Source organism: Macaca fascicularis, chromosome 6 (assembly GCF_037993035.2).
Source record: "Macaca fascicularis isolate 582-1 chromosome 6, T2T-MFA8v1.1".
Taxonomy (NCBI): Eukaryota; Metazoa; Chordata; class Mammalia; order Primates; family Cercopithecidae; genus Macaca; species Macaca fascicularis.
Genome location: NC_088380.1, coordinates 110,149,042 through 110,171,905, shown reverse-complemented (window position 1 = coordinate 110,171,905; position 22,864 = coordinate 110,149,042).

Below are 22,864 nucleotides of genomic sequence, written 5' to 3'. Positions count from 1 at the left end.
TCTGCCAAAGCTACCCTCACAAGCAAATGTCAGGAGACACATTTCATAGTTAAGTCGATAATCAAACAAGAACAGCTGTCTGTGTCTGGCACATTGGTGATTCTGAGAGCATTTACCAAACAGACAATCTGGAAGCCAGATTTGTTAAGTAAAGACAACATCCACCTAGATATCCATGGAAAGATATTCTACCAAAGTCCAGGAAGAAAGAGAAAGAAACATTTACTTCCAGGTATAAATATGTTCACATTGGCACTCATATGAGCTCCATCCTGTGACACTCAGAGCTCTCAATGCATTCATCTTCAGTCTTTCCCAGATGCAACTTTATAAGTAGGAAATACCTAACACTGGATATGTTGAGTGGGCCCTTCTACCTGTAACAAGACCACCAACTGTACTGAAGGAAGTGCTGTAAATAATGAGGGAGAGAAGTGCCATCAACTTTTCTTCCCATATTGTAACAGTATCACAGTCACTTCACCCAAATATCATTAAAAAAAAAAAAAAGTAATTGAACATTGCTGAAAATACCCTCTTGCCTACAGAAAAGTATGCTGATTGGAACTAAACTGGCTTAATCTTTCTAGTGTTTTAATCTTAAGGGCCTTTATTTTTTCTGAGCCTTTTCAATTAGGAAAGATTTTTTTTTTATGATCTCTGTTCATCAAGTAATTTGCTTGACTTGAAAGTCACTAAGTCTTTGTACAAGTGTTTCTGGTTTTAAGATGTTAACAAGATTGTAAAATCTATAATGCAAACTGCTACAAAAATTTAGACACTGATTTTTAAGACAGTAGGTCATGTGCATTTTGTTTAATTTTTGAGTTCCCATTAACTTTCAATACATCAATCACATTCTTTCCCAAGTACATATCAAATATCCCTAAACTCCACGTGCTCAGAGTTGAGAAAGGATCGCGACTTTCCTCCTGACTCTCCTTTGGAGGATATTGGTTATTTACATTTATATTTTCACCTGGATATACTGTCCTGACACACTGATAATAAACATAATGTCTTCAAAGAGACATAAATCTTCAGTGTAACATGCCAACAACTGAGTAACAAGCCATAAATGTGGCTGCTGAAAAAAAATCTCTGTAACTGCACCACCAGTGATAAAGAGTTACACCGAGTGTTAAAATAAAATGGCCACCTACAGTGTCTGTATCTCCTGTAGCTCTCCTATGTTGACAACACACAGATATTTATCAGTATCAATATTGTATCCTATCCTTGAGTGTTTTACTGGAGTGTTTTCATACAGTACTCTACCATACAGCTTCAGCCCCAGTTTTTCCCAAACACACACTTTTCCTACCTCTCCTCACCTGTTATCACATGTGGAGGGCTGAGGATAGCTGGCTCAGGATAGTTTAGCTCCGAAACATGGATATCAAGCATTAGGGAGACAGAAACAAAGTGTTGCAGGTGAATCCAATTGCATGAGATCTCCCTGCAACACTTTTTTTCTCATGATTTCATGAGATTACCCTGATTCTCTCCCAGCTGAAAACACTCTGGTGGATTTTCATAGTTTATGGGAAAATATCCCAACTCCTTCCAGTGGCTCACAAGCCATGCATGATCTGATTTTCGTGCCCCCTCTTTAACTCCAGCTTTGTCTACACTTCTACCTTCTCATCATGCTTCTGCCACACCAGCCTTTCTGCTGCTCTTCCAGGACCAGCACCATGTATTGCATTAAGAACATAGACTGGCCGGGCGCGGTGGCTCAAGCCTGTAATCCCACCACTTTGGGAGGCCGAGACGTTCGGATCACGAGGTCAGGAGATCGAGACCATCCTGGCTAACACAGTGAAACCCCGCCTCTACTAAAAAAATACAAAAAACTAGCCGGGCGAGGTGGCGGGCGCCCGTAGTCCCAGCTACTCTGGAGGCTGAGGCAGGAAAATGGCGTAAACCTGGGAGGCGGAGCTTGCGGTGAGCTGAGATCCGGCCACTGCACTCCAGCCTGGGCGACAGAGCGAGACTCCATCTCAACAACAACAACAACAACAACAACAACAACAACAACAAAAGAACATAGACTGCATAAGTGCAAATCGCAGCCCTGGCTCTGTCACTTTCCAGCTGTGTGACGTTGGCCAATTTATTTAACTTCTCTATGCAAGAGGGGACAATTTCCCTACTTGCAACTTGGGAATAATAATAGTAGCTACCTCAAAAGGATGCTATGAGGATTAAGTGATTCAAATTCACAAAGGACTTGGAATTGTATCTTACTTATACTAGGTGTTTTGCTGATTATTTTTCCTTTCTAAACTTATATAATTTCTGCCCCCTCTGTTAGGAATGTTATTACACCAGTTCTCAGCTAAGATGTTCACTCCTCTCAGCAGCCTTCCTCATCCAAACACGTAAACACCACCCACCCTGACAGGTTATGGTTTTTCTCATTACCCTTGTAGTTTTCCCTCATTATCTTGTTCTCACATTTCTTTCCTTTCATTCTACCAATTCTCATTAGGATGCAAGCTCCATGAGGGCACAGAGCTTGCTTTCTTTCAAATCCCTAGCTCTTGACATAGAACTTGATGCATATTGAGTATTTGTCTAAATATGTGTTTAATTCATTAGTTAATGGCATTTGGAGATCTGGATTCCAGCCTCATTATTTGAAAAGTCATTTAATTTCTCAGCTTTTTAATTACATTATTTATAATTGAAGATAATTATAGGTCTCAGTGTGAAGCACAAATTGGATCATCTACATAAAAGTGTTATAGAAACTGTAAACATTACTACAACATTCATTGTTATCTTAAAGAAACCAGTTAATATAGTAGAAACAGCACCAGACTTAGAGTCAGAAACCTAAATGCAGCTCCCTTCAAGTCCTTATTTTGAGACATGACTTTTCTGAGCTTCTAATTCTTTATTGCAAAATGGTGGTAATATCATTTTATAAAGATTATATGACTCATTAGACAGGAACAAAAGTCATGTATGAAATTAAATGAAATGTTACTTACAAAGCAATGAAATCAAACCAAGACAGCTTTAATATTTCCCTCAGATTGGCAGGCTTCTTCCTGACTATAGGCCCCCGACCTGCCAGTTCTTAGAGCATTTGCTTTAGAAAACTTGCAATTGTAAATTCTTGTTCTGTCCTTTTGCGATATTAATATTCTTTCAGCCTCTTGCCAATCTTGCAACATGACTCCTTGGACCTAGGAGCCATTTATTAGAAAAGTAATTCTTAAGAATAATAAGGATGGGTGTGGCAGTTTTAGTCCTAGCTGCTCAGGAGGCTGAGGTGTAAGGATCACTTGAGTCCAGGAGTTCAAGGCCAGCCTGGACAAAATAGTGAGACCTTGCGTTTAAAAAAAAAAAAAAAAAAAAAAAAAGAATTATAGTGTCTCTATCTCCAGGATCTGGGGGAATAGTAGAAGCCTAACATTGTTAAGTGAGATTTAGACACAGATAGCCTAATTACATTGAACAATGTCCTCCAGTACTTTTGCACTAGCTCAATTATGCTTAAAAATACTGCCTTTTATTGAAGCAGAGTTGAGTTCAACCTGTCTCTTCCATTATAATAATCTCTATCATTGTTGCAATAGTCTTAAATAAAATCTTTCTTGTTAGTTTAGTTTTCCTCATGATTTTTTTTGACCAATTACAGAAATAAAAAACCACAACACTAATGGCTTGGGCTGAGCTAATTGCAAATCTCTCCAAGGTAATCACGATCAGACTAACCCCTGTCTACCTCTCTAAATACTTTTCTCTTCTCGTTTAATCTCATATCTTCTCTTTTCTGTGTGAAGTGCATCTGAAAGGACTACACCTTCACGTTTCTGCCTGTAATTGATGTTCACATGTAAATAGTTTGATGACAGTGACTGCTTGTCTAATTTGATTGTATGATCTTTATAACAATTGGCACTGTTGTTATTCAACACAGGTGACTTCTGTGTCTAAGTCTCTGCTTCTGTGAGAAGAGTAGGTCAGATCAGACAATGCCTTTCCAGTCCTGTTACTGAATGAATCTAAAATACTTTTCAGAAATTTCCTTTATATCTTGATAGTGCATGTGCAATACCTTGGGATGTTGAAGAGAAGAGAAAAGATATAAACCCTCTATCCAGAAGATACAATGGTAACTCTGCTATAAAACTTGTTAAAGTTTAAAATGTTTAAATTTTTATCACTCTTTACATCATCACTCCTGTACTAACACTACATTTACCTGCAATTTACTTAAACCTCCCTAAGATAAATTCAGCTCTGAATGACACTTGGTGAAACCAATTTTAGATACCCAAAGTCAAAATTAAATTAACATTTATTTAGCATAGAATTATCAAACTGCTTTAGATTGATTTCTTCCTTCCTTCCTTCCTTTTTTTTTTTTTTTTCTTTTTTTTTTTTTCTGCTTTTTTTTGAGTCAGAGTTTTGCTCTTGCAGCCCAGGCTGGAGTATAATGGCACATTCTTGGCTCACTGCAACCTCCACCTCCTGAGTTCAAGCGATTCTCCTGCCTCAGCCTCCCGGGTAGCTGGGATTACAGGTGCCTGCCCCAACACTTGGCTAATTTTGTATTTTTTTTAATAGAGGTAGGGTTTCACCATGTTGGCCAGGCTGGTCTCAAACTCCTGACTTCAGGTGATCCGCCTACCTCAGCCTTCCAAAGTGCTGGGATTACAGGCATGAGCCACTGCACCTGGTCACTGCTTAGATTTCTAAGGATTATTTTAGTTTTTAGTTTTGTTGTTCTTTTTAGAAGTCATCAGTCCTTTGAAAATATCATATGACTCAAAAAATTTCTCCTGGCTACATTTATATGTATTGATTCCATGCCTTTAACATAATGGTCTCCCCATTTACCTAACTTCTGTGTTCAGAGTATCTTTCAGTTTAGAACTATTCGAATCATCTGCTTTCAATAGATACAGGTGAAATTTCTAGACAAATAGATACCCATGAAAATAAAATGAAAAGGGAATATCAAGGTAAATCAGATTTATATTTGATTCAGCAACTGACTTTAATTTGATCAATTGTCTGATTTCTTTATCATACCCTTGCAGGTTGGTCCTGTTTAATCTAATGGTTGCTTTATGTCAAAAAAAAAAAAAAAAAAGAGTAAATATGTGATACAATCAATCTGTGGACATGAATTCAAATTCAGTAAAAGTTTTCTTGAGAATCTATGTGGAAAATCTTCCTTGATTTGCAAAGGACTAATCAGTGTAAATAGAACACAATTAGTGCCCTTAGTTTTATTTGGCTTTCCATTTTGACAGCGTTTAATAAAGACTGTCTTGTTGATACCAAAAACACATAGTCAATGAGCATGCCAAAACATTTATTTCCTAGAAATAAAAATTATTGTTTAACCTGTCAACAAATCAATGTAACATAAGAATCTTAAAGAAACATACTACAGAGTCCAAAAGAAGAAACAAAAACTTGATATTGAGCCATATCAAAACACATAAACAGTCTCGAAATGATTCTGCTTTCCTTTTGTACTGAACAATCCTGAGTAATCATTTAAACAACCAAGATATTTTCCAAAATACCCTAATAATAACCTCCTCTTATTTTGAGTGAGAGTTAGAGGAAAAGAAGTCCAATGTTTTTGGAACACATATATTGTCTCATTTACTCCTCCTAGCAGCCCTACAAAAGAGGAATTGTTGTTTCCATTTTGCAGATAAGAAAACTGAGCCTTAAAGTGCTTAAGGAGAACTTATCCAAAGACAAACAATAGAAATGTCAGAGCCAGAATTTGATACTAGTTCCCTTCTAGTTAAAAACCCATATATTTTTTTTTATACTACACTGTCTCTGGCATTAAGAGAATGTGTTTGTATCATGGGGCTAGGGACACTGTTCAAAAGAAACAGCCAGTTTGGTGATATGTGTGCTTTGTCCTGTCAGTTCCTACAAATTGGAAGGACTGACATGAAGCATAGGTTTGATCTGGAGTCTTATTTGATAATGGAAGTCATTTTGCTCTAAAATATTTTCCAAGAGAATAAAGATATTGTAAAAAATCAAACATCTTCCTGAAAATATAATGGGAAGCACATCTTTCTGGCATAGATTTTTGTGAGGAGCTTTCAAAGATGTAATTCAAGGCCAGCAATACCTCTTTGATTACAAATGCCATTCAAGTTTGCTTGTAGCCACCTTAATGAAACACATTTGCTGCTTTGTCCATATCTCTGAGAGAATGGCCTTTCCATTGCCTAATTGCTCTCCCTGTGGTACTCTATCTACTTTCTCAACAAGGGTTGTGACAAGACTTGTGTAACCCCAAAGCCAGAGTGTGTCTCTCTGGTCATTGGTCATCTGTCTCGAGCCATTATTACTAAGATTCCTATGATATGGCCCACATAGTTTGTTTCTTCAGAGATTTGTACCTAGAATTCAACTTTCTTAGGTGGAATGGTTAATTTTATGTGGCAATTTGGTTAGGTCACAGTACCCAGATATTTGGTCAAACATATTTAGATATTGCCGTGAAGGTATTTTTTAGATAAGATTAACATTTAAATCAGTAAAGCAGATTGACTCAATTACCCTTCGTAACACAGGTAGGCCTTATCCAGTCAGTTGAAGGCCTTAAGAAAGTGACTGATTTCTCCCGAGCATAAAGGAATTCTTCTAGCAGTATGCCTTTGGACTTACACTGCAATATTAAATTTTCCCTGGGTATCTAGGCTGCTGGCCTGCTTACCCTACAAAATTTGGATATGGCAGACTCCTTAATAAAGTGAACCAACTCCTTAAACTCTCTTTCTCTCTCTCTCTCCATGTGTATAGATGCAGATTGGATATAGAAACACATACACATGCATTCACTCATTCACACACACACACACACACACACACACACACACACACACACATCCTATTAGTTCTGTTTCTCTGGAGAACCTTGATTACTATATATCAAGTGGACCATACTACTCTGGAAGTAATCTTTGATATCCAATGATATCATGAATCTCCCTCTCCTTTTGATTTCCTAGGATTCTCAGCCTTCAGGTTATCAAATGACCAAAGTACTTAGATTGTTTTCATGTTCTTGGTTCCATGGAAAGCTTTTGAAATAATTACTCTTTCTAATGCTTATTCTCATTCTTCCACTCTTCCCTTTCTTTATTAGTTTAACATGCACTCTTAATGAAACCAGTCTGAAAAAAAATATAAACAGACATTATTGTCTATTGTCCAAACTATTATTTCATTTTTTTTTTTTATTTTTTTGAGACAGGGTCTCACTCTGCCTCCCAGGCTGGAGTGCAGTGGTGCAATCTTGGCTCACTGCAAACTCCGCCCTCCAAGTTCAAGCAATTTCCTGCCTCAACCTCCCAAGTAGCTGGGATTACAGGTGCCTGCCACCGCACCCGGCTAATTTTTTGCATTTTTAGTAGGGACGGGGTTTCACCATCTTGGCCAGACTGGTCTTGAACTCCTGACCTCGTGATCCACCTGCCTCAGCCTCCCCAAGTGCTGAGATTACAGGCGTGAGCCACTGTGTCCGGCCTTGTCCAAACTACTAATACTACAAGAGTGACCTTACAAAGAAGTTTATAAAGAAGTGACCTTCAGGCCGGGCACAGTGGCTCGTGCCTGTAATCCCAACACTTTGGGAGGCCGAGGCGGGTGGATCACGAGGTCAGGAGATCGAGACCATCCTGGCTAACATGGTGAAACCCCATCTCTACTAAAAACAAAAAATTAGCCGGGCACAGTGGTGGGCACCTGTAGTCCCAGCTACTTGGGAGGCTGAGGCAGGAGAATGGCATGAGCCCGGGAGGTGGAGCTTGCAGTGAGCCAAGATCACGCCACTGCACTCCAGCCTGGGTGACAGAGCCAGATTCTGTCTCAACAGAAAAAAAAAAGAAAAAAGAAAAACAAAAAAGATGTGACCTTCATTGCTTCAACTTTTCTATTACCCATAAAGCAGTCAACATGATCCTTTAAAAACATAAATTAGTTTACATTACTCCTCTGCTTAAAATTTTCAAATGGCTTTCCTGCATTTATGACAAAACCTGAACTCATTGCCATGGCTTATAGGGCCCCAGCTGATCTGTTTGCTTCCACCTCTTCAAATTCATCTCATACACCACCTACTGCACACTGGCCACATTTCTTACCTTGCTCAAACAAGGTAAGTTTTAAAGGTAATTGGCATCTTGGGCCTTTCATAATTGCCATCAGCAAGGCTTTGAATGTTCTTCCCCAAGTTTCTCTTGTTGACTCCACATTTCCATAGGGGGCACGGTGAAACAGTTCCCTTCTCAGACCGAACGACTTTGCCTGCCTAGTCTAAGTTCAACCCCCTCTCCAATTCCTCTCTATCATCATCTCACACTGATTTATTTTCTTCACAGAAATTTTTTAAACTTCTGAAATTATCTGATTTCTTTGTTTATTTGTATATTGCCTGTTTCTCCCATGAGAATTAAAGTAGTATGAGAATATGAAACTTTCTTCCCTGTTGATCCTGAATTTCTAGGGCCATATAAATACACTAAATACTTATATCTCATAAATATTCATTGAATGAAGAAATCCAGAACAAGATACTTTCCATGTTTCAAAAACAAAATTAAACAAACTTACAAAAAAAAAAGTTCTCAAGACAGACACCCAGGAATCACCTATTTAACATGGGATACGATCAAAAGGCTGTCCTCGGGAATAAAGCAAAAGATGAGTTTTCAGACCTGCAATGTAAGATGAGCTCTGGACTAAAGCTGACAGCAGAGCACTGACCAAAAGTTCATTGTCTCCCTGAAGACATGATCAGTGGCAAGAAAGAGAACTCAGCCATCAAGTAAATGTTAAGAAATCTTGGCAAAAATGACAGCTGCTGAAGCAGAAATGAATACAGAAACTTTATGACATAGTCAGTTTCTATGAAAACCCAGACGGTAAATATTTAGGCTTTGCAGGCCATAAGGTCTTTTTAACAACTATTCAACTCTGCCGTTGTTCTCTGCCATTGTAACACAAAAACATATATGGATGATACATAAACAAATGAGTAAGAACAGTAAATCATTATTTATAAATAATAAACATTATTTACAAATAATAAATGAGTATGCACTACTAAGTCATTATTTATAGACATTGAAATTTGAATTTTCTATAATTTTTAATGTTTTTATTCTGAGATAATTGTAGATACACTGAAGCTGTAAGCAATAACACAAAGAGATTCCCCCACACACATTACTTTTACTTCCCAATGGTAACAACTTGTAAACAACAGTACATATAACAAGCAGGATACAGATTAATGCACTCAACATACAGAATATCTCCTTCACCACAAGGAACCTTCCTTTTGCCCTGTTATACCCGCACCTACTTCCCCCTCCCTAAACCTAACCTCTACCAACCACTAATCTTTTCTCCTTTTCTATAATTTTGTCATTTCAAGAATGTTATACAGATGGAATCATACGATCTTTTGGGATTGGCTCTTTTCATTCAGCATAATTTTTTGGCAATGTATCCAAATGGTGCATGTATCAATGGTTTGTTTCTCTTTGTTGTTCAGTAGTATTACATGGTAGGGATGAACCACATTTTCTTTAACCATTGATTGATTGATTGATTGATTTTTCTTTTTTTTTTTTTTGAGATGAAGTCTTGCTCTGTTGCCTAGGCTAGAGTGCAGTGGCTGTCTTGGCTCACTACAACCTCAGTCTCCTGGGTTCAAGTGATTCTCCTGCCTCAGCCTCCCAAGTAGTTGGGATTATAGGTGCCCACTACCGTGTCCGGCTAATTTTTGTATTTTTAGTAGAGATGGGGTTTCACCATCTTGGCCAGTCTGGTCTCAAACTCCTGACCTCATGATCCACCCACCTCAGCCTTCCAGAGTGCTGGCATTACAGGCATGTGCCACCGTGCCCGGCCTAACCATTAAAGGACAATCCTAACCATTATTAAAGGATATTTGGGTTACTTCCAGGTTTTGGCAATTAAGAATAAAGCACTATGAATACTCATGCTTAGATTTTTGTTTCTAATTTTATTTCTATGGAATAAATGTCTACTAGTGCAATTCTGGATAATTTGGTGGTTGTATGCTGAAGTTTTAAAGAAACTACCGCACTATTTTCCCAAACTAGCTGTATAATTTTATATTCCCACCTGTAATGTATCAGTGATCCACTTTTTCTGCATCCTTGAAAAGATTTAGTATTATCAGAAATTTTTATTTTAGTCCCTCTGATAGGTGTGTAGTAACATTTCATTATTTTTATTTGTATCTTCCTAATGACTAATGATGTTGAACATTTTCTGTGTGTAAGTTACGTAAGATAATATAGCCTCTTCGATGAAATGTTTATTCATTTATTTTGCCTGTTTTTAATTGCATTTTTGTTGTCTTTTATTGTTGAATTCTGAAAGTTCTCTGGATATTTTAAGTGTTGATCCTTTGTCAGATATAAGGTTTTTAAATATTTTCTCTGCGTCTGTAGATTGTCTTTTTATTCTTTTAACATGGTCTTCTGTAGAGCAAAAGTATTCAAATTTTGATGAAGTCCAATTTATTATTTTTTTCTTTTAGGCATAGTAATTTTAGTGTCACACCTAAGAATTATTGGCCTGTTGTAGATCTAGATTACTTTCTCCTAAGTTTTTTTCTAAAAATATTTTATATTCTCTTTAATAGTTTTATATTTATATTTAAGTCTATTTTCCATTCTGAATTAAGTTTTGTGTAAGGTGGGAGGTTAAAGTTGAATTTCTATTTTTTTGTCTATGGATGTCTTATTGCTCCAGCACCATTTGTTTAAAAGGCAATCCTCTCTCCATTTAATTGCATATACACTACTGTAAAAAAATCAGTTGAGCATAATTGTGTGGTCTATTTCTGGGTTTTGTACTTTATTCTGTTGATCTATGTGTCCATCTTTCTGCCAATATCACACAATCTTGATTACTATAACTATATAGAAAGTCTTGAATTCTTGTATACCAACTACTCCTTTGTTATTCTTCTTTAAAAAATTGTTTTAGCTATTAAAGCTCTTTTGCTTTCCATACAAACTTTAGAGTAACTTTGCCTATATCTACAAAACACTTGCTGAGATTTCAGTAGGGATTATATTAAACCTTTTTATCAATTGAAGGGGAATTGACGTCTATGTTTAATCTTTTAATCCTAGAACATGGTATATCTCTCCATTTATTTAGTTTCTTTCATTAATGTTTTGTAGTATCTAGCACACAAGTCTTGAACATGTTTTGTTAAATTTACATCTAAGCATTTCTTTATTGAATTACTGTAAATGGTATTTTTAATTTGGTGTCCACACATTTATTGCTAGTATATAGAAATACAATTGATTTTTTTATATTTTACTTTTATCCTGAAATTTTGGTGAACTTACTTATTAGTTCTAAGAGGTTTTCTGATAAATTTACTGGGATTTCTATGGAGATGTGGCATCTGAAAATAAGGCAGTTTTCTTTCTTTCTTTCTTTCAAATCTGTACGCCTTTTATTTCTTTTTCATGCTTTATTGCATTGGCTAAAATTTCCAGTACTATGTTCAACTTAGAGGGGTAAAAGTGGATATTTCTGCCTTGTTTGTGAAAGAAACAAATATTTAAGAAAGAAAGCATTCAGTCTTTCACCTTAAATATAGTGTTGGCTGGGTGCGGTGACTCACACCTGTAGTCCCAGCCCTTTGGGAGACTGAGGTGGGCAGATCACGAGGTCAGGAGATCAAGACCATCCTGGCCAACATGGTGAAACCCTGTCTCTACTAAAAATACAAAAATTAGCTGGGCATGGTGGCGCATGTCTGTAATCCCAGCTACTCGGGAGGCTGAGGCAGGAGAATCACTTGAACCAGGGAGTTGGAGGTCGCAGTGAACCGAGATTGTGCCACTGCACTCCAGCCTGGTGACAAAGCTAGACTCCATCTCAAAAAGAAACAAACAAACAAAAAGAAGTGTAGTGTTATCTTTAGGATTTTTGTACATTACCAAGCAGAAGTTCATTTCTATTCTTAGATTTCTAAGATTTTTCTTGAAAGATTTTTTTTCAAATTATTTTCCTGCATCAATTGATATGATCATGTAATTTTTCTTCTTTAATCTGATAATATGGTGAATTATACTGATTGACTTTCATATATTGAACTAGGATTGTAGCTCTAAGATGAATCCCTCTTAGTCATGTTGTACAACTCCTTTTATGCATTGATGAATGCTATTTTCTAATATTTTGTTAAGGGATTTTTATGTCTACATTCATTAGGAATATTATCGTACAGTTTTCTTTCATTTCCTTCCTTCTTGGTTTGGGTTTAATTGGGTCTTTTTATTCTAGACTTTGACACTGGAGCCTAGATTATTGGTCTGATTTTTTTTTTTTTTTAACCTAATTTAATGTTACAAATTTTCCTCTAAGAACAGTGGGAAGATAAATTTCTGTTGTTTCAGGCCACCAAGTTTGTGATAATTTGTTATGACAGGCTTAGAAAACTAAATAGGTATCAAAGCCTCCAACTATAATTGTGTGTTTATTTCTTTTTTAAGTTCTATCAGTTTTTGCTTCAAATATTTTACAGCTTGTTGTTTGGTGAACACACATTTAAGATTGCAGTGCAGCTATGTCTCACAAATTTAGTTTGTTGTATTTTAATTTTCAATCAATATGACTTCTAAAATTTCCCTTGAAACATTCTTTTTAAACCATAAATTATTTTGAAGTGTATTGTGTAGCATCCAAGTGTATAAAATGGTGTAGTTGGGAAGAGCTGGGGCTGAAGCTATACCATACACTACTTTATGGAAATACTTCAGCAAAACACTGGGAGTTGTGCTGCAGTATTGATGTTGACAGATATCTGTGTGGTGCCAACATGGGAAAGCTACCTGAGATATAAACCCTACAGACAATCAGTTTATTTTAATATCTGATGTAACTCTTTATCAGAGGTTGTATACATATAATTTTAATCCTTTTAAACTTCATGAGGTTTGTTTTATGCTCAGAAAATGGTCTGTCTTGGTATATGTTCTGTGGGTGCTTGAAAAGAATATGTATTCTGGTGTTGCTGGATATAATGTTCTAATAATGTTGATTAGATCTTATTGATTGATGATGATGTTGAGTTCTTCTATGTCCTTGCCAATTTTTTGTCTACTCATTCTATCAGTTGCTGATGTAGGAGTTGTAATGGGTTAAATGATATCATCACCTTGAATTTGTGAATGTGACCTTATTTGTAAAAAATATCTTTGCAGATATAATTAAGTCAAAGATCTCAAGATGAGATGAGATCATCTTGAATTTAGGATAAGCCCTAAATCAATAACAGATGTCTTTATAAGACCAAGAGAGATATTTGAGACACTGAAATCTATGTGAAGATAAGGGCAGATATTAGGGTGGTGTGGCTACAAGCAAAGGAATGCCAAGAATTGCTGGCAGCCACCAGAAGCTAGAAGGGAGGCAAGGAAGAGATTCTGTCTTAGAGCCTCAAGAAGGAATCAACTCTTACAGCAAATTGACTTTAGGCTTCTGGGCTCCAGAACTGGGGGAAGATAAATTTCTGTTGCTTTAGGCCACCAAGTTTATGATAATTTGTTATGGCAGGCTTAGGAAACTAATACAAGGGTGTTGAGGCAATTGTATATTTGTTTCTTCTTTAAGTTCTATCAGTTTTTACTTCATATATTTTGCAGCTTGTTTTTTGGTGAATACACATTTAAGATTGTAATGTAGCTGATACTAGTATACTACTCCTGCTTTCTCTTTATTCATGCTTGCATGATATATAACTAGCAACTCAACTACATTATTATAAGGGTTTTTTGTAGACAAGTTTTTTTAATACACTGCAAAAATGTCTTCACCTTTACATTGGTGCACTTAGATCATTTACATTTAATGTAATTATTGATATGTTGGGACTTGGGTCTGTCATTTTATTTGTTTATTTTCTTTTGTTTCCTGTTTGTACTTCATGTCTCTGTTTTATTTTTCAAGTCTTTGTTGGCAAGGTTAGAAGTTAGGCTACTGTTTTCTCTATGGTGTTTGGCTTGAATATAGCAGTTATCGTATAAAAGTTTTCATTTTGCTAGTCTGTCCTTTTCCTGTGTTTTACCTAGAAAGAGTAGGCTATTGTGTTGGTGGTTGTTTTTGTCTGTGCCATTAACATTTCTGGATTCCTACCTTCTTCTACTCTAATTATGGAATATACAAAGTAAAAGGAAATCCCAAAGAACCTACTACAGTGTTATATCTTGGGTCTGGAGGTCCTTCTTCTTCCTTTTTCTCTCCATCTTTCAAGGTCTTCTTGTGTTTGTTTTTTATGTAATATGTTTAGATGTACTTGATGGGAAGAATATGTAAACTTTCATCTACACCATCTCCCTGAAAGTAGAAGACTCCTAATTCCATATAATTTTTATTTGTCATAAAATAGTATTATTCTTCTTTTATTGTTTTCAATCATTTAAATCTGTAAAACCCTTCTTAGCAGTCAGGCCATATAAAAATATTGGTGGGCTGGATTTGGCTTATGATATATAGTTTCCCAACCTTTGATGCAGATTAAGATTTCTGAACTGTAGCTCTCTTTGCTGGTCACAACAGTCTGCCTTAAAAAAGGGAGGTGAGGTAATGTAGACAGTGGGAACTAAAAAATAGGTTTTATATTTCTTTAAAAGCTGAGAACTTGGAAAGAAGAGCAAATACTGGTTAGAGAATATATGAGAATAATCAGATTAAAAATATTAAAAGTATTAAGCATTATTAGAGATTTCATGGGGCCCGGCAGATGTAATTTTAAACAAAACAAGTAAATCATAAAATGAGCATTAAAAATTTCAACTAAAGTTTTCGTTTTTCTCATTATGACTATTTTATGTTTATATGTGAAATGTCCATGACTTCAAATAAAATTGTGAGTGATTTCCTTTCTTTGCTTATGACTTAATCATATATCTAAACTGCTTGTTGAGTAATCCAAATCTTCAAAGTAAGTACATAAATGTAATTTCCCCTAAAATATAGACATTTATTGTATTAAAGAAGTAGAAGAACACATTCAAATAAATCACAGTCCAAATAGCGAACATGTAAAACTAGATCACAGAAAGAAAAGGTAGCGTGAAAACTCATAACTGTTAAAACAAAAAATGAAAAAAATAAAACATATAAGAAATTGAAGACTCTCCAACAAAATAACATCTCCACAAACCCAAGATAAAATTGACTATAAAGAAGAAATTCAGAGAAAACCCTACAGTGGAAAAGTCATACAGCTGCAGAACATTTCCAGTGAAGACTGGGCAGGGGTGAGGCAGGGGAAGATAATGTTGAACTCATATGGCAAATGAACACACTGCCACATCCTATTGTTCAGCTGAGCCAGCCTGAAAATTCATGCAAAGTGCATAGTTAGTATACATAATTTTATTCTAAAGCTTTCTTTCTTGAATTGCTATTAAATTTTAAATAAACTGAGACATGAGCATTGACTAAAGTCATTATGATTCCATCACCCATGGCATAACAGATCTGTACCCTTCATGCCAGACGCTCTCTGGCACTAAATTCTATTCAACGATTTTTCCTGTCTTTTTATTTATTTAGTTTGCAGATCTTCAGTGAGAAACACTCAGTGTCATCTGAAAGGACACATATTGCAAGAAACTAATTTCCTCCCTTACTGGAGCTACGTGATGTGTGACTTCCCATTGAGTACAATTGCCAACAAGGCACAGGTGTGCACCGCATGAGGAGGTGAAAATGTAATTATAGGAAGAGAGATGTTGGGATTTTGTCCCTGTATCCATAATTCCATAATGTAATAAACCCCAAATGAATGTCTGGTTTTTTTCCTATAGTCAACATCAAGTGTGGGAAGCAGAAAACCCAATAGCTTTGTCATATCCAGATTCATAACTACTGTAATTGGATGTACAACTAAGAAGAAAGCTCCTCCTTTCATTCACTGATCCTTTAAATTCCTATAGAAAGTTATCCTTTAAATTCCTTTTCTTCCAATATTCTCATGCTACTTTAGTTGAATAGGTAAAACCTAACATCAAATCGTTTCATTTTTTTTAACTTAAAATGAGTCAGCCATTTAACATTATATTCTTTAGAAAGTAGTTCAGAAAAAATAATAAAGGTAGTTCTGAAAACAAGACTTGTCCTTGTTTTCAGTGGGAAAAATGTTGTTTTAATTGGAAATGCTTACAAACTGAACTGAATAAAAGGAAAACCTTCATAAACTGAATTATGAGGCAAAGCACCAAATTATTACATCAGAGTCAAATAGTATACGTTGAAGAGTTATTGATTTCAACTCAGGCAGGTAGAGAAAAACATATTCAGGATTGTCCAATGTAGCATTGTTTGCACTAGTATGAGTTTGGCAACAATCTAAATATCAATGGGACCAATTAAATAAGCTATGGTGTATCTATATGTTGCATTTATAGTAAAAGGGTAAGCAAGATCTTTATGTATAATATGAAATAATGACTTCTGATATGTATGACTATAATATTCTACCATTTGTTTTTAAAAAATTAAGGAAGACAGTAATGTACTTCCTTATATATGCTTATAATATTTTTTAAAGGATAAAAATAAAGGGATAACTTTGGATTTCTTTTCTTTTTGCTTTTTTTGAGACAGAGTCTCACACTGTCACCGTGGCTGGAGCGCTGTGGTGCGATATCGGTTCACTGCAACCTCCATCTCCTAGAGACAAGCAATTCTCCTGCCTAAGCCTCCCGAGTAGATGGGATTACAGGTGCCCGCCACCATGCCCAGCTAATTTTTTTGTATTTTTAGTAGAGATGGCGTTTCAGTATGTTGGCCAGGCTGGTCTCAAACTCCTGACCTCGTGATCAGTCCGCCTCAGCCTCCCAAAGTACTAGGATTACAGGTGTGAGTCACTGCCCCAGGCCAACTTTAGATTCTGGTATGGAGAATAATCAGGTGGCTGAGAAACACTGGTTTGGGCTAAACTATTACTATCTACCATTGTAGAGTTTTTGAATTTTTGAGCCATGTAAATGATTATCCATACTAAAATATATTAAATTTTAAAATTTTAGAAATAGCTATTGAATTGCTAGTATGTTAAAATGTGATATGATCAATAACTCTATTGTACTCCATAGATAGATTATCACTAATTTGGGACTGAATGCATAATGCATCATACCAATTAAAATCTCATGAGATAAACATGATCAGATTCAGTTAACACAGATGAGCCCCTAACACTGAAGTCTACTCAACAGAACTGATTTTACTTATGGAAAGACTAGGCATAGAGAGATGCATTATGATTTGGAGAACATGATATATCACCACACGACCAAATTTACTCTTCTACTCTTAAGTCATACTTTCTAAGTTTTCTCCATTTGTAAGACACGAGAAAGACTATCTGAGGAGAGGCTCATATTGGTGAGTTTAAACAGTAATACTAGTAAATTCATATAATTTAATGCAGCCTATTCTATCTAGATTCAGCGAACTAAAGGAAGATAACACAGGAAAAGTTTCATTTTTGCAGAAAGAAAAATTTTGGAACCATCTTTTGTCATCCCTGTGTCAACTTAATACAAGAAATGAATACTCAAAGTACCTGGTTAATGAATTAGTAAACAAGTCAGAAGGAATGATTTAAATAAAGGTTACGAGCTTTTTTTTTTTTTTCCTTAGAGTCAGTCTGAAGTGCAATGGGGCAATCATGGCTCAGTGCAACCTCCACCTCTCAGGTTCAAGCGATTCTCCTGCCTCAGCTTCCCAAGCAGCTGGGACTACAGAAGCCTGCCACCATGCCCGGATAATTTTTGTATTTTTAGTAGAGATGGAGTCTCACCATATTGTTCAAGCTGATCTCGAACTCCTGACCTCAAATGATCCACCTGCCTAGGTCTCCCAAAGTACTGGGATTACAGGCGTGAGCCACCACGCCCGGCCAGAGATTAGTAGCCTTAAAGAAAACCTTGTTTAATTTTAAAATTTGAATAAGACTGGCCGGGTGCGGTGGCTCACACCTGTAATCCCAGCACTTTGGGAGGCTGAGGCAGGCGAATCACGAGGTCAGGAGATCGAGACCATCCTAGCTAACACGTGAAACCCCTTCTCCACTAAAAATACAAAAAGTTAGCCGGTGTGGTGGCTGGCACCTGTAGTCCCAGCTACTCAGGAGGCTGAGGCAGGAGAATGGCGTGAACCCGCCACTGCACTCCAGCCTGGGCGACAGAGCGAGACTCCACCTCAAAAAAAAAAAAAATTGAATAAGACTAACTGAGCAAAAGAAGTAGAAAGAGATTTTTTTTAATATAGGCAAGGACCCATTTACACCATGGAATTAAGAAATTCAAAGTAATCTCTGATTATAAATCTCTGGTTGAATATTGCTTGTATTGTTCAAGACTGCAATGATCTAGAAGTATTTTGCTTCTTAGAAAATATTTCATTTAGTTGGTACCAAATAAAAGCCAAATGAAAAAAAATCAATAATGACAAAGAGATATAGAAGTCTAGCATACAGTAATTAAAATAATAAATATGCCCATATAGTGAGACTAAGGTTAGCTGCCCTCTTTATGTTTATTTCATTCTTGAGTATGCCCCTTTCCCAGGTATTTCCTTTTCCATTAGAGCTTGTTGGGGTAGGAAGTTGGGATTTTACAGTGATTCATAAGCATATACATTAACTCTAAGGGAAAGAATGCCAGTTTCACATGGCAATATTTTTTTAAGTACTGGCAAGTAAGCAACAAAAAGGAGCTTGCTTTAGGCAAAATTACTCCAAATGACCAAAAAGAAGACAGAGAGGTGAGAGTGACTGCAGGGCAACTGAAATTTTAATGGTGGAAATACATCTTTTAATTTAATATGGTCCTTAGATATTTTGAAAATGCATTTTCTTTCTCAGGAAAATAAATGGCCCAGAGAGAAAAATTAGATCATGGAATCAGTAGTAAACACAAGTTTATATGGGTATAAGTAGACATGAGAAAAATTTAGAAACAAGTATTATTGCCAAAGTTTAAAAAAGTTCAGTAATTAGAAACACTGTTTCTAAATTACCCAAGGTTATTTTAGACACGCAGAAATACTTCTCCCTTACACTAGAGTAGTTATTATAAAAATAAAACAAATTTTTCTCAAGAAAGATGTTGCTAAACATATTGCCAAACATTGAATAAAAACAAATAGCCACACTAATCCTATCTATAGCCTTCTAGTGCACAAATTGTTTAAATTCTGGAAAAATCAAATGTAAAACAAGAGAAATATTTAAAATATGCAGAAATAATATAAAAAGCAAAGCAACTTTGATCCGTTATAAGAGCAAATTGCAATTTCTTCAAATTTTAATTTTGATAAAACCAAAAAAAATAGTAAAGGAAATATTATGGACATAACACATTCTGATTCTGAAAATACTTTGTGTCTCATACTCAAAAATTAATTTAAATTGGCCTGGCACAGTGGCTCACATCTGTAATCCCAGCACTTTGGGAGGCGGAGGTGGATGAATCATGACGTCAGGAGATCAAGATCATCCTGGCTAACACAGTGAAACCCCGTCTCTACGAAAAATACAAAAAATTAGCCGAGCTTGGTGGCACGGGCCTGTAGTCCCAGCTACTCAGGAGGCTGAGGCAGGAGAATCACTTGAACCCCAGAGGCGAAGGTTGTAGTGAGCCAAGATTGTGCCCTTGCACTCCAGCCTATGCAACAGAGCGAGACTCCATCTCAAAAAAAAAAAAAAAAAAAAATTAATTTAAATGGACTTCTATAAAAATACAGTTCTATAGAATAAAACCGTTTTCAAGGCTGCAAACAAAATAATAATAATAACAATAGGGTTCAACGGGGAAGTGATTATAAGGATTGAAAATAAATGTCTCATTTCCCACCATTGGTAATGGTTTGGAAGAAAGATCATGAAATTTGCAGTTTACATAAAATTGGGTGGTATTGCAAATTTGAACAAGAATGTAGAAGCTAGACAAATGGATCTGAGTGAAAGGAAATATGGGCAAGGAACAAAATTAGTTTCAGTTTAGGAACATTGATGTTAATATAGTACATTATTAGAAATGTAAATAATCAGTGGGGAATATAGGAAAGAAATGTCAGTTTGAAAGGCTGGAATTAGATAGCATTTTGAAATAATAGCAAGATGTGCCTAATCAGACCCATCATTTCAAAATCAAAGTCTTGAGTGTTTGGAGCGTATACCTTTTCAGTCAAAAGTATTTGTGCATACTGACTCTTGTTTGTCAAACTAAAGGAAAATGTAAAATCATGACATACCATTTTTTTGCGTCTGAGATGTCACAAAATTGAATTGTCCTTGTATACATATGCCTACTTTATAAATCACTATATTAAAGATACTTAATTGAGTTTTATCTCTGAACATAAGTGTTATAATTTCAAAAGGAAGAGCTGTAGGAATAAAGGAAAATGGGGGGGGAAAGGAGGAAAAAAGAAAAAGGCGGGAAAAAAATCTTTTTCAAAAGGACCATTTTGATGATGACATGACCTAAAAATGACCAATTACTTGAATGTTTCCCTTTATCTTCTACTTTCCCAAACACCGTAAAGTAACATCGCACAGATCAGCCAGGAAAGTCTCATTTAGAATCTCCCACACAAGTTTTCATGACCCACACAAATAATTACGTTCTTTACAATGTCAAATGAGTAAAATCAAGATAAGAAGAGATAGGACATGGTTGAGTATATCCTATATTGCAGACAGGTTACATAGGTTATCAAAGTTAATTGTCATGACAATACTAAAAGTATATCATTTTAAGAAGGTTGCTGGAAAAAGAAAGAGAAGAAATTAGGCCAAGGTCAGAGAATTAGCAGATCACATAAAATTAATCAAAAGCCAAATCTGTCTGACTCCAAACCTTTCAACTTTTCCACCTGTTCCACAAACTGTATTAAGCACTGTAAAATAGAAAACATATTCAGCTCTATCACTGAGCCAGCAGTTAAATGAAATACAGGAAGAATAATAAAAGGGATGAAGAAGAGGAGGAGAAAAAGGAGAAGGAGGAGGAGAAACAGAAGCTATCATGGACCTTGCCCACTGTTATTTAAAATCCTGTTGAGGAACAAGAAAACAAACGTTTAAAGGTATGATTTGTAAATATAAAGTCTCCAAGATTTCATAAAAGAAATATTAGTAGAAATTCTGACACGGAAGGTTTCCTGGAGAAGGAAATCTTCAGTGTGGTTAAGACTTGGGAAGGAAAATCAGCGTGGGAAGAAATCCAAGAAAGAAAGCAGCACAAGTTTTAGAAAGAAATGATGGGTAGCACGGAGGAAAGACCATCAGTTCCAGAAGTTTTCCAGAAGCTCACATCCTCTCATATCTCTAAATGATGTTCATGTTTTATACTTTAACCAGTTTAATTTTCCTCATTTTTTTTCTGTTTATTGACTAGACTGTAAAATTCACAGGGGTATGCAGTATTTAACCTTTGAAATAAAATCATGGCTCATAATCTAAAATCATTCAAGTGAGGCTGAATATTCCATTTGACCAATTATTCCTAAACAGCTGACGTTATTTGTTACATTATAAATTCCCATTCCTAAATTCATCTTGATTGAGTGATGATCTCTCTTTCACGATGATACTTCTTTGTATTAAATGGCCATATTATTTACTACCTCAACCAAAAGTCTGCATGGAACCTATCACCAGGAGCTAGTTTCTCCTGGGATTTATGATAAAAGAACTGTTAAGTTTTCTAAACATTACATTAGCAAGGTCACAACACATTCATATTTTACACCCAAACAATAGGTACATTGTTGAGCATTAGAAGTGAATAGCTTAGTTCAGCAACAGTAATAAGGCAAAGCTGTTACATAGACTTTTATCCATCAATATTAATTATCATTGCTCTACAAAAGACTACATTCAACTTTTTGGAAAATCATTTTCATCTTCCACTTTTTTGTCTTTCTCTGGGAGACAACAACCATTTATTAAGGTATAAATTATCAGAATGGGCCAATGAGTACAAGTGTGAAACTGTGTAAGCTAAAATAATTGTCAGCATTTTTGTAAATCCCAGGGACCCAGTTTGGTCTCTCATTTTTATGTCTTCCTTGAAGACCCATGAATTACAGTTGAGGCAATCTCACTATCAATGTATGTTCCTAATCTCAACACACATGAGATTGTGATGAAACTGAGATTCTTAGACCTCAAAACTCTGCCTTTTAATCATTTAGTCAGTCACTCAACTAATATTTACTTAGCACCCATATCAGGTGATGCTCTGGGCACAGGAGAAACAGCAGTACACAAAGTCCCTGCCCTAAAGAAGCTTACATTCAATTGGAAGGAAACCAACAATAAATATACAATTAAATGTATAATATGTCAAATAAGTGCTGTGGAGGAAATCTAAGCAAAGAGACTTGGCAGGGAATACCTGAAGCAAATGGAGGGAGAGCTTGCCACTTTACATAGGATGATCAGGTGGTTGCAAAAGGTTCTATTTAACACACCAGAGGAAACTGAGGTTCATTCTGAGTGTAGAGAAATAGTATGGATACAGAGATGACATGGAAATACTGAGATCATACTTAGGTAGAAAGGTCATTAATGTGGTATTAAGGAACTCTAAACTGGTAGCTATTCAATCCCTAAGCCCCAAGGGCTTAACTGAAGTGTTAGGAAGCCTCAGTTTCTAAACTGTTGCAATAGTTCAGTCAGACATATGAAAGTCAGAATCATACCAGAATGAAGACATTTAGCAATAATTGGAATGTCTGAGAGACGGAAGACCTGGAACTAAACATGGTTCTG